The sequence below is a fragment of the Anabrus simplex genome, chromosome 1, assembly GCF_040414725.1.
Source record: "Anabrus simplex isolate iqAnaSimp1 chromosome 1, ASM4041472v1, whole genome shotgun sequence".
NCBI lineage: Eukaryota > Metazoa > Arthropoda > Insecta > Orthoptera > Tettigoniidae > Anabrus > Anabrus simplex.
In genome coordinates this window covers 1,477,257,000-1,477,267,681 of record NC_090265.1, presented here as the reverse complement: position 1 = coordinate 1,477,267,681, position 10,682 = coordinate 1,477,257,000, and positions in this window count along the sequence as shown.

Genomic DNA, 10,682 nt, shown 5'->3' with positions numbered 1-10,682 from the left:
AGATATCGAACCGTTATTTAGAGGGACCTCGTTAGGCAGTAATTGCAGAAAAATCTGGTGACTTGGTGTGTATCGACCTTTTCGGTCCTATTGTAAAAGGACAATACGGCTTTCAATATATTTTTGTTTTGATAGACGCTTTTTCTAAATTGGTCAGATTATACCCTATGAGGAAAGCAACAGGAAAATCCTGTAGTCGTATAATCCAAGAGAAGTATGTCCCTGAATTAGGTAATCCTCAGAGAATACTGTCAGACAGTGGACCACAATTTACATCGAAGAAGTGGAAAGCCGTAATTAGTGAATTAGGTATTACTCAGGTCCATTCATCCATCAGAAATCCTCAAGGGAACATGTGTGAACGGGTGATGAAGGAACTAGCGCGCATGTTTAGGTCGCTAGTTCACGAGAGGCATTCCGCTTGGGTAGCGCAATTATCTCTTATTGAGACATGGATCAATGCCGTACAGCACGGAAGCACTAGATTGACACCTTTGCAAGTTCATTTCGGTATTAAGCCACAAAATGAATTGGTGAGAGTATTGGGTATTACTGAGGTGCCGCAGCGTAATGCTGAATTTTATGTTAGATTGGCCAGAGAAAACCTAGTAAAAGCTGACAACCTTCGAAAGAAGCAGAAAAAACGTAAGGTACTGGATGAATTTGAGGTAGGTGACCTTGTTCTTTTGAGAGTTCCCATGTTATCTAACAGCGAAGATAAAGTCACAAAAAAGTTTTTCCTTTTATATCAAGGACCTTATCGTATACATAAGAAACTAGGACCTTGTGATTATAAATTATCTGACGGCGATTGCATTTTAATGGGTACGTACATCAGAAGATTACTTAAATATATTACGAATCCGGTGGACTTCCCGTAGAGCTGGAATATAGGTCAGTGAGCCAGGCCACGCTTATCTCTTATATCATATACACCTGTCGCAGCGTGGAGTTGACTGCTCTCTGGTAGGTGGAGTTTCCCAAGTTTTGTTTTGCTTGCTACACGATGTGTGTGTATACGATTGACACGACGGCTTACTGTAGACTGGTAGACTGTATTTTTTCCCACAGCCAGTTGTGGCGAGTAAATTGCAGCACCTATACCCGTTGAAGATAGATGTTTTGAACCATCCGTGTAGAAAATAATATACTGCTCGTGATTACTTAAAGCAAAGTGAAATAGACTTCGTGACGTGACTAACTGTTCGTAGTATTGAAGCAGGATCTTCGAAGATAGTGTGAAGAATGTCGGGTTTAAATGTATTAGCTCGAGATTTAATTTAATAATATTATATATAGTTTCTAATTTGGAAAGAATATATTCGATATGTTCTTTCTAGAGTAATTTGTTATCAAGTTTAATTCCTAGATATTTGATCGAATTTTTTATACAAATCTCATGGGAGCCAGAGGTTATTGGCGTATGGTCATAATTTCGTTTCCCCGTAAAAATCATTGCAGAGGATTTTTGATATTCTGTTTCTGAACTATGATGTGGAAGCCATCTATGGAGGATCGCTAATGTATTTTCAATGGTATTGTGGGATTCTATTACCGATTCTTTAATGGAATAAATAACGATATCGTCAGCGTATTGTATGATTCTAGCGTGTTGAGTGATCACCTGCTCTAATTCAAAGGTATATAACAGATACAAGATCGGGCTCAAAATTTCACCTTGTGGAACACCTTTGGAAGTGTACCTAGAATCGAGAATCTGTCCGTTGTTCTTTACAAAAATGCGACGATTAGATAATAATTGTCTTATGATATTAATAAACGGGATAGGAAATTGCCACTTATGTAATTTGGCGAGAAGTACTGCGATGTCCACATTATCATATACTCCTTTTATATCGAGAAACAGAGCTGTCAAAACGTCACCTCGACTTCGAGCGAGTAATAAGTCTGTAAAAATATATTAAGGTCGCCTGTCGTACTTCTGTCTTTCAGAAAACCAAACTGATAGACTGGAAGTATATTATAATATTCTAAACACCATAGAAGACGGCGTAAGAGAATTCGTTTGAAAGTTTTACGTAGGCAGGATCCCAACGCGACCCCTCTATACCAGTGTGCGTCTTGAGGATGTTTACCTTTTTAAGATTGGTACGATTTGAAAGTCATTTCAATCAACAGGAATTGTATGGCTATCGAACATGTCGTTAAATTTATTTACCAGCGTTTGCTTAGCGTGGGACGGTAGATACTTCAACATTTTATAAGTTATAGTATCTCTGCCCGGGCTAGAATCTTTTCGAAGTTCGAGTGCCATATCGAGTTCATTTAGGGAGACATTTTGTAGTAGACTAGAAAATTTCACGGAGGAATGTATGAAACTATATTCGTAAGAAGGTTCCACGTAATCCGGTACTGTAAATACTTCGTTTAGTGTATGTACGCTGAATTGATGTATAAAACGTAATACAACAGAGAGATAGAACGCCTACGTATTAAGTACGACTCAAACCAAAGTGCGTACTTCAGAGTGAAATATAAGACTAATTTCACTTACCTCTTTGCTGCAAACGTCGCAGAATATAATTTTTCCATCCGACGTGAAAAGGGGAAACTCCTGCAATCGCTACTTTTTTACGGATGTCTTGGAAGCTGCCACTTTCGGCATAATGCACACACTGAGCAAACGGACGCACTGAAAGTTTCTCACAGAATGGAATGAAGGGTTTCGTTACCAGAGTTACCTCGTGACACACAGACTAAGGGACGAAGGGAGTATTCAAAGCGAGACGTTTTTAAAGACTTCCGGGGGGTGGTAATTGGTTTACAGCTTCACATTTTGTCTGAAAATAATTTCAAGATACTGAAAACGAGTCGGCAAATATTGTCTATCCGACTTAATTAAAAGCGTTTTAATCGATTGAGAGATAAAATATAGCAATTATAGGAATATAGGCAAAAGTAGGATCTAACGCCAATTTCTGCATTTTTAGGCACTATAGGACCACAGTTTCTAACCTTTTAATACACGAAACGTTTAAATACAACTTCATTTTAAGTTATCTCTTAAGGAACAAAAGAGGTTTTTGCCTAAAATCTCAGTTCTACACATCAGCTTCAAACACAACTCCGTGCTCAGCAATTACAATCGCCTTACATTCCGGTACAACCCAGCAGACGATTATAATTTTAACCGACATGTTTTCATCGGCACTATGACTCATTGCAAGGTTTTGACATTTTATGGAGAAACGAATGTGTTGCGCCGTCAGAAAAATGAAACTGCTTCAACTTAGGGAACCACCAGAGCCATTAAAAACTTTGCTTGCCGGATATACCATCAAATCAAAACATTTCTTATCCATTATTAGGAAATACAACTCATGCTTCCAAATGACGTCGTTCAGCGCATAAATCGTAACAGCTCGATTCATGTCGGCTTTCAAAGTGAAAGAATAAGTATATCATAAAGCCAGCTCCCTGCCTCCGACGACAGACGGTCAAGATAAATTCCTACAATTGTATTTTATCGGTGACGGAAATGACGAATTGAATGCTCGTTGCGGAATTTCTACAGGCATAACAATCTCCATCGTTTACCAACTACTAGAGCTTCTTCACGAAAAAGGAAGTGTATTTGTTCTGAGCCGTATCCTGCCGGCCCATAAGAGATACTCGGATTATTATTTGACATACTGTAATATGCAAATTTTATCGATATGAAATGCAGTCATATATGGTAAAGTAAAGAATCGCAGGATAGCTGAGACCGGAAGTTTATGGAGCCATCAAGTCGCTGGATAGTTCCCAATACTTCATCGGGACCGTGAGAATGGCTTAGCGTCACTTGAGTTGGCACATCTCGGCACGGGTACAAAGTGTTGACCAAGCGAAATATTCAGCCAATGAGAACGTGACGATATGGCAAATATGGAGTCTACATCGCGCGAAGTCACAATCCCAGGTTGACCAACGTGTACAGTTGCTTGAGATAAATTCTGTTATTTGACGGATTTCCACAGGTCTATAAGTGAAATATAATCAGGAATACGGTATAAAGATTATAGGAAGAGATTTGATATAATCTGAACTGTGTTTTATTGATATGTTATGATTGATATTGTATACTCATTATAAATGGCAAGTTTTCTGATTGGTGGTTTGTCTAGACAAGCGGGAATCCCATAGTTGCAACGGCGTTACCTTCGCTTCCTTAGCACCCCAAGCTCTGGAGAGTGTCATTCTGATCGCGGACACTGATGTGATGTGAGTGTTCTTCGGTGTACTCTGAGAATTGTACTTAAAAAGTTGCCACGTGAATATATCATTAACAGAGTATGGTTAATAAGACCAATAAACAGTGTTTCAGTCGTGCAGTGGAATAAAGTAACTGATGCAGAGTTAATTGTAGCTTATATTATCGCAAAGTTCACTACCAATATATATACGGTGATAATTAGCCGCAGTGTAGAAAGTGCAGGAGAGACGTTCCATTGTCTCATATTTTCGTGTCGGTCGCGTTTCGCGAGGAACTCTCGATTCGTACTGCGTGCCGCTCTCAGAAACTGTGTACATATACCCTCAAGTGTAAAATTTACAGTGTATTTATGTGTCAGTGTGTTTGGCTGAATTTGTAACCACCAAAAGGGTTGTTCGGCACGTGCAGAATTGAGCGGTGAAGAGATATTCATCCAAAGCCTTCTGTGTTGCAGTGTTCAATAACTTTCAGCAAGAAGATGGCTTCGCCTATGGAAGAAGGAAGTGTATTTCTACGTGTTGAAGCAGTGATCAACATGGAGTAGACACCCAGCAAGGCAGAGATGTGAGCTGCTGCCATGTATCCAGAGAGTCGTCCAAGATAAGGCGCATGTGTTAATTATGGAATGTTATATGGGTTATGTTAAAATACTAGTGCAGGGATTTTATTTAACGTAAAGTAAGCCTGAGTGCATGTGTTTGTTTCACTTTTATATTGTTGTATATACGGATAAAAGAGAAATGCATGTTCTCTTTATTTTTATTTATGACTAGATAGTTGGGATAATGAGGGATTTGTTAGGATTATTTTATTGTTCATTTATGCATGATAATTTAGTTTAGTATTATTCCGCTTTTTACTTGCATATTAGTGCTAGGAGGATTAGATTGACAAGTTCATCCAAGTTCAAAGTTAAACACTTGCTACGTTGAGTGTTAATTCAATTTTATTTTGGTCATTTAGAGAGTCAGTAACAGTTAATTGCATGACGCATGGTATTTCAGAAGCTGTACGTAAGGAGCTGCATAACAACGTTGAAAGAATAGGATCTTCGAATTCAGGTTGGAATCTGTTTTTGCCTAATGATTTGCACAGAAAACGAAGGCTGATGTGTTTTGTGAGAGATATGAGAAGTTATAATGCATGCGGAGTTATAAAGTGATTATGCAGGCCGATTGCATGCCTGGTAAGTGAAAGAATAATATGCAGTGGATATGTACCTGCTATTGTCTTCTGAGAGAATATTAGTTATCAGAATTGACGGAATTGATTCCAGACCAATGAGTCTGATGTGTGTTAAATTGTCGAAGCATGCTAGGAAGGTATACGATTGTACGTGAGTTTCCGTGTAGCCGACGAAAGATGATATCTCATTGCAAGCTGATATATTGGCCGTGTTTTCTAAGACGGCGTGAATGAGATGGTATTTCCGTGTTACAATCTTGGCGAACAGAATCCAAGCCTTAGTACAGTGTTGAGTTCCAACATTTCCTTTTAGCTCACAGCACACCAGGAAATAAATGACGGATGATCGCGCTGTTGAGTACGCAAATGTAGCAGAAGAAGGTAATGTTTCCCATTGCTTTCTACATGATATTGATGGATAATTATGTTTTTCTCTTACAGGATGGTGTTTTATGATGTTTCATGTTGTTTAATGGGGAACAGCCCGAGTGCTGAGTTATATTGATGGTCAATCTAGTTCTCACTAGATCCTTTGTGGTGAACCGCGATTCACGTAGAATCTGAGTAGTACGTAAGACTTTTCTCTTTATCCGATGTAAATAGATGTGTTATTTTGCTAATTTTGTTTATTGTAAATATAACGTAGGAAATGCCACTAGTATTTTTCATAATTCATATCATGTCCCATTGCGTCTTAGTTTTTCTTTTATACTGTAATTTTCCTTTTAACGTTTAATCTTGCGACGACTCTAAATTAAATTACAAACCCGTATCAATGTGATTATATTCAAGTGTGACTCCATCTGAAATAAATACGTATCAGTATATGCGTACATATGTTACCATATAACATGAACAATAAGAAGACTATTTCTGAAAGTATGCAAGTATTCAATGTTGTGCTTGATACTTCATCTCACTTTTGTTTCTTTGAACAATTAACGTTGTTACTATCCAGTTATTTATTTAATTTTGAGATTTTTGTAATGACATTTTATTATTTGATTTTCGAGTAGTATGATTCGGGAATATTTATGAATAAACTCATCCTACCGCATATTATTGCTTCTCATTCGAGTTACACCTCCATTTTCCTGTCATTTACTTATATTTAAGTGTAGAACTTCGACCTTTGGCCTGACCCAATGACGACCAACCCTGATTTAGTCGGATGTTCAAACAGAAATGGAGGCATCGTCCTAGAGAGTATTTACCCCTGGGTACGGTACAGTTCATAACAGCAATTGACATGATGCCATCTGATATTATGGTCGTCTGAGAAGATGCGCGGTAAGGGGTGCGAGGGGTAAACATGGCTGCCACGCAGGCGCCTATCTCAAGGCCTGACAATAAACATTTGTTTCGTCCGCGGTTGCTCTTGCGAAATGAAGTGCTGATCTAAAGCTTCAAAGTGGTATAGTACAATTGTGCTTTAGTTACAAATTTAGCCTGCTACAATTATAAGTACTGAACGTGCATCTGTTTCAGAGAGTTGGCACTGTCTGTCACGACGAATGTTTGTAGCTTAATAGTGCGGTATCTGTTAATCGTACCGTACCTACAAGCTGCCGCGACTTCTCGTAAGACGTAGATAGTACAAGATTGTAATTCATGCTGACAAAACGCCTGCTGGAGAACATGAGCAAAGATTCAATGCTTCAACTATACACGAGGTGACAATTGTTATAGTCGGAGATCAATTCCAAACTAGACACATTGTTCTTAATCGGAGAAACGATCAAATGGCAACAGTTGCAAAAACTTATCTATTCTACGATGCCGTACCATATCCAAACATTTTTTGGGATGGTAACGATAGGTATCACTTCGACGTTAAGATGATAAATCCAGGCAGTGGTGAAGAAACAAATAAGACATGCATCGCGATGAACTATTATTCATACCGATTACTGATTCAAGGGAATGGAGACAATCATATTTTGAAATGCCGTCAATTGTTTCATCAATACATAGGCTATATATAAAATAAGAGTTTTGTCTGTACATTGCTCAGAAATTAAAAAGGATGGTATATCTGTATCGGTCGTGTCCATAGTAACAAGGAAATGCACTTTTTAATTTTCCGTAATTTCTGTCTGTCTGTATGTATGTAGGCCTACACGCATCACGAGAAAACGGCTGAAGCGAATTTAATGAAAATCGGTATGTAAAACCCGGGAATAGGCCGATACGATCTAGGGCATAAATAATCTTATTCACGCTGAGAGAAATGGTAGTTTAGGGGAAGGCCTGAAATTTAATTCTCAAATATTTATGTTATTAGTGATCGTATCCTAATGAAAATTGGCATGTAAAGTCCGGGAATGCGTTGCTATAATCTAGGCTATAAATAATCGTATACACGCCGAGAGAAATGGTAGTTTCAGGGAAGGCCTAAAATTTACTTCTCAAATATTTATTAGAGATCCTATTTTAATTGAAATCGGTACGAAAAGTCACGAAATATGTCGCTATAATCTAGGCTATAAATAATTTTATTAACGCTGAGTGAAATTGTAGTTTAGAGGAAGGCCTAAAATTTAAGTCTCAAATATTTGTGTTATTAGTGGTCCTATCGACAAATACTACATAACTAAAATGATTTTGCATTAAATTTCCGATCATTTATGTCTTATACACTTTTACCGTACCGGCTGTGATAACAGAGATATTTATGAATTTGGATTTTTGTTGCTAAGTCCATACCAGCGCAGGGTAAAGGGAAAATTGGTAAACAGAATTTAATGAAAATCTGTATAAAATACAAGACAGAACAATTTTCAGAAGACTGATACAACATTTCAATGGTTTCCAGGAGAAGGAAAAGAGGAAAGATAATAATCAAATCTGGATACAAGAGAGGAAGAAACAGCAAAATGAAAGGATGAAGAACTATTGGAAGTCAAGAAAAGAAGGATTAAGATGAATGCACATGGTTACTTTCCGTAGTCCTTAGATGACCAATATCGAAGTAAGAAGAAAATCGGTATGTAAAATCGGGGAATAAGGAACTACAGTCTACGCTATAAATAATTTTGGAAGGCGTCCGAATATCACAGAGTCGAAAGAAAACTAAATGTGAAGGCCTACGATACAGAAAGCTCATAACATTGATCAACAATAACGTTACATTGACCATTGTTTGTTGTGATGTGCTTTGTATCTCTGTTGCCACTCATCGCTGATAGATACGATTACTGCTGTATACAGAGTATTTTTTCTTAATTTGCTTTACGTCGCAACGACACAGATAGGGCTCATGGCGACGATGGGATAGGAAAGTCCTAGAAGTGGGAAAAAGAGACCCTGGCGTTAATTAAGGTACAGCCCCAGCATTTGCCTGCTGTGAAAATGGGAGACACGGAGAACCAATTTCAGGGGTGCCGACAGTGGGGTTCGAACCCACTACCTCCCGGATGCAAGCTCACAGCAGCGCACCCCTAACCACACGGCCAACTCGACCAGGCGTCCGAGTATAACAGCCTGTCTGAATATTGGCGGGAAGTATCTGGGGAGTTAGTTAACTTTCTTCTTTAGCATGCCATTCCTTAGTTCATAAATTTTCTGATGCTACTGGTACGTAGCAGCACTCGAGCTATTTAATCCTTACTCTGAGGCACTGATTGGAATGAGCAGTGTGCATATTTAACGGAATAATGGCAGAGGCGTGTTCACGGCTGTCTATGGCCTGGTCATTTCAGCACTGTAACTTTGGGCTGTTAGATCGGCATCGTAGTACTGTTCGTTAAAAGTGAGGAAATGTGCGGTTTTTAATTTGATCGAGTATTTGATATGATAACATCGCTTTTAATCGCTACATTCCTACTGGCGTTTTTGTAACGGCCTAAGTTGACTTTAGTTAGGAAAACCACAAAACCGAGCTCGATAGCTGTAGTCGCTTAAGTGTGGCCAGTATCCAGTAATCGGGAGATCGTGGGTTTGAACCCCACTGTCGGCAGCCCTGGAGATGGTTTTCCGTGGTTTCCCATTTTCACACCAGGTAAATGCTGGGGCTGTACCTTAATTAAGGCCACGGCCGCTTCCTTCCCACTCCTACGCCTTTCCTAACCCATCGTCGCCATAAGACATATCTGTGTCGGTGCGACGTAATGCAAATAGCAAAAAGAAAACCACAAAGATAGTCTTTCTGAGAATCCCGTAGCGAATCACGGGTACATCATTTAGTCCTACACATGTATGCAAAAATCGGAACATATCTTTTGATATTCACCTGTTTCAACGAGACCAAGCTTCGCTCCGAAGAATACGTTCATTTGCGAGATTCCATTGTAAATGACGACAATACAACTAACGTTGGAAGACCAATGATTTTGCCATCTTCAAATGCTGGCTATCCACGTCATATGCACGAGTAGGTACGCTCAACATGCAATTGCGAATGTTCGTCACGGTGGGCGTCCAGACATGTTCATCACATTTACATATACAAAAGCTCTTACTTCCTGAGCAATCGCCGATGAATAGGAATAACATCACAGCACGTGTTTTCAGACAGAAGCTGGATTTCGTGGTAAAACATGAAGGGTTTGGGTCTGTGTACTTTTGAATATACTCGGTGAAATGGCAAAAGAGAGGATTGCCACACGCACGATATTAATCTGGCTCTATAACAAAATAACTTCAAACGAAATCGACGATGTAATATGCGCTGAAACACCCAATACCTACCAGTACCTCGATACGGATTTACATGAAGTTGTGACGAAAAATATATTACATGGACCTTGCGGTACACTGAATTCAAGTGCTCTAAGCGATATCCTCGAATCATTAGTATCCATCACAGTTACAGGAAACGATGGACGATGTTCAGCTGTTGTTCACCTAGCAGTACATATAGAAAATAGACAGTGGTGTATGCTGAGGGCTACCAAGGCCATCGGTGAAGCCCAAACCTCAACTGAGAATGATGGAAGTCTAAACCATATTACAATGTAAGCATCTGACACATTGTTCCATTTACAAAACCTGAAAGCAGTGAGAAAAAACGTCGCACGTATTTCTGAGAGCAAGGCATCGGAGACTGATATTGCAGCCCAGACTCTCGCCCCTCTCCCCTCGAGACACCTCACGCGGCTTGCTGACGTACGGTATGTCCGATAGCTGCTGGGACCGGGGTTATAGCTGTGGTAGGCTTCGATCCGTCAGATCGCCAATGCTAACTATCGACCATGCATTACTCATCGTATATACTTCACCTCCATATTTCTGATGTAATTATATAGATAACAGAGTGCTGGTATTTCACTCCCGTTTACTT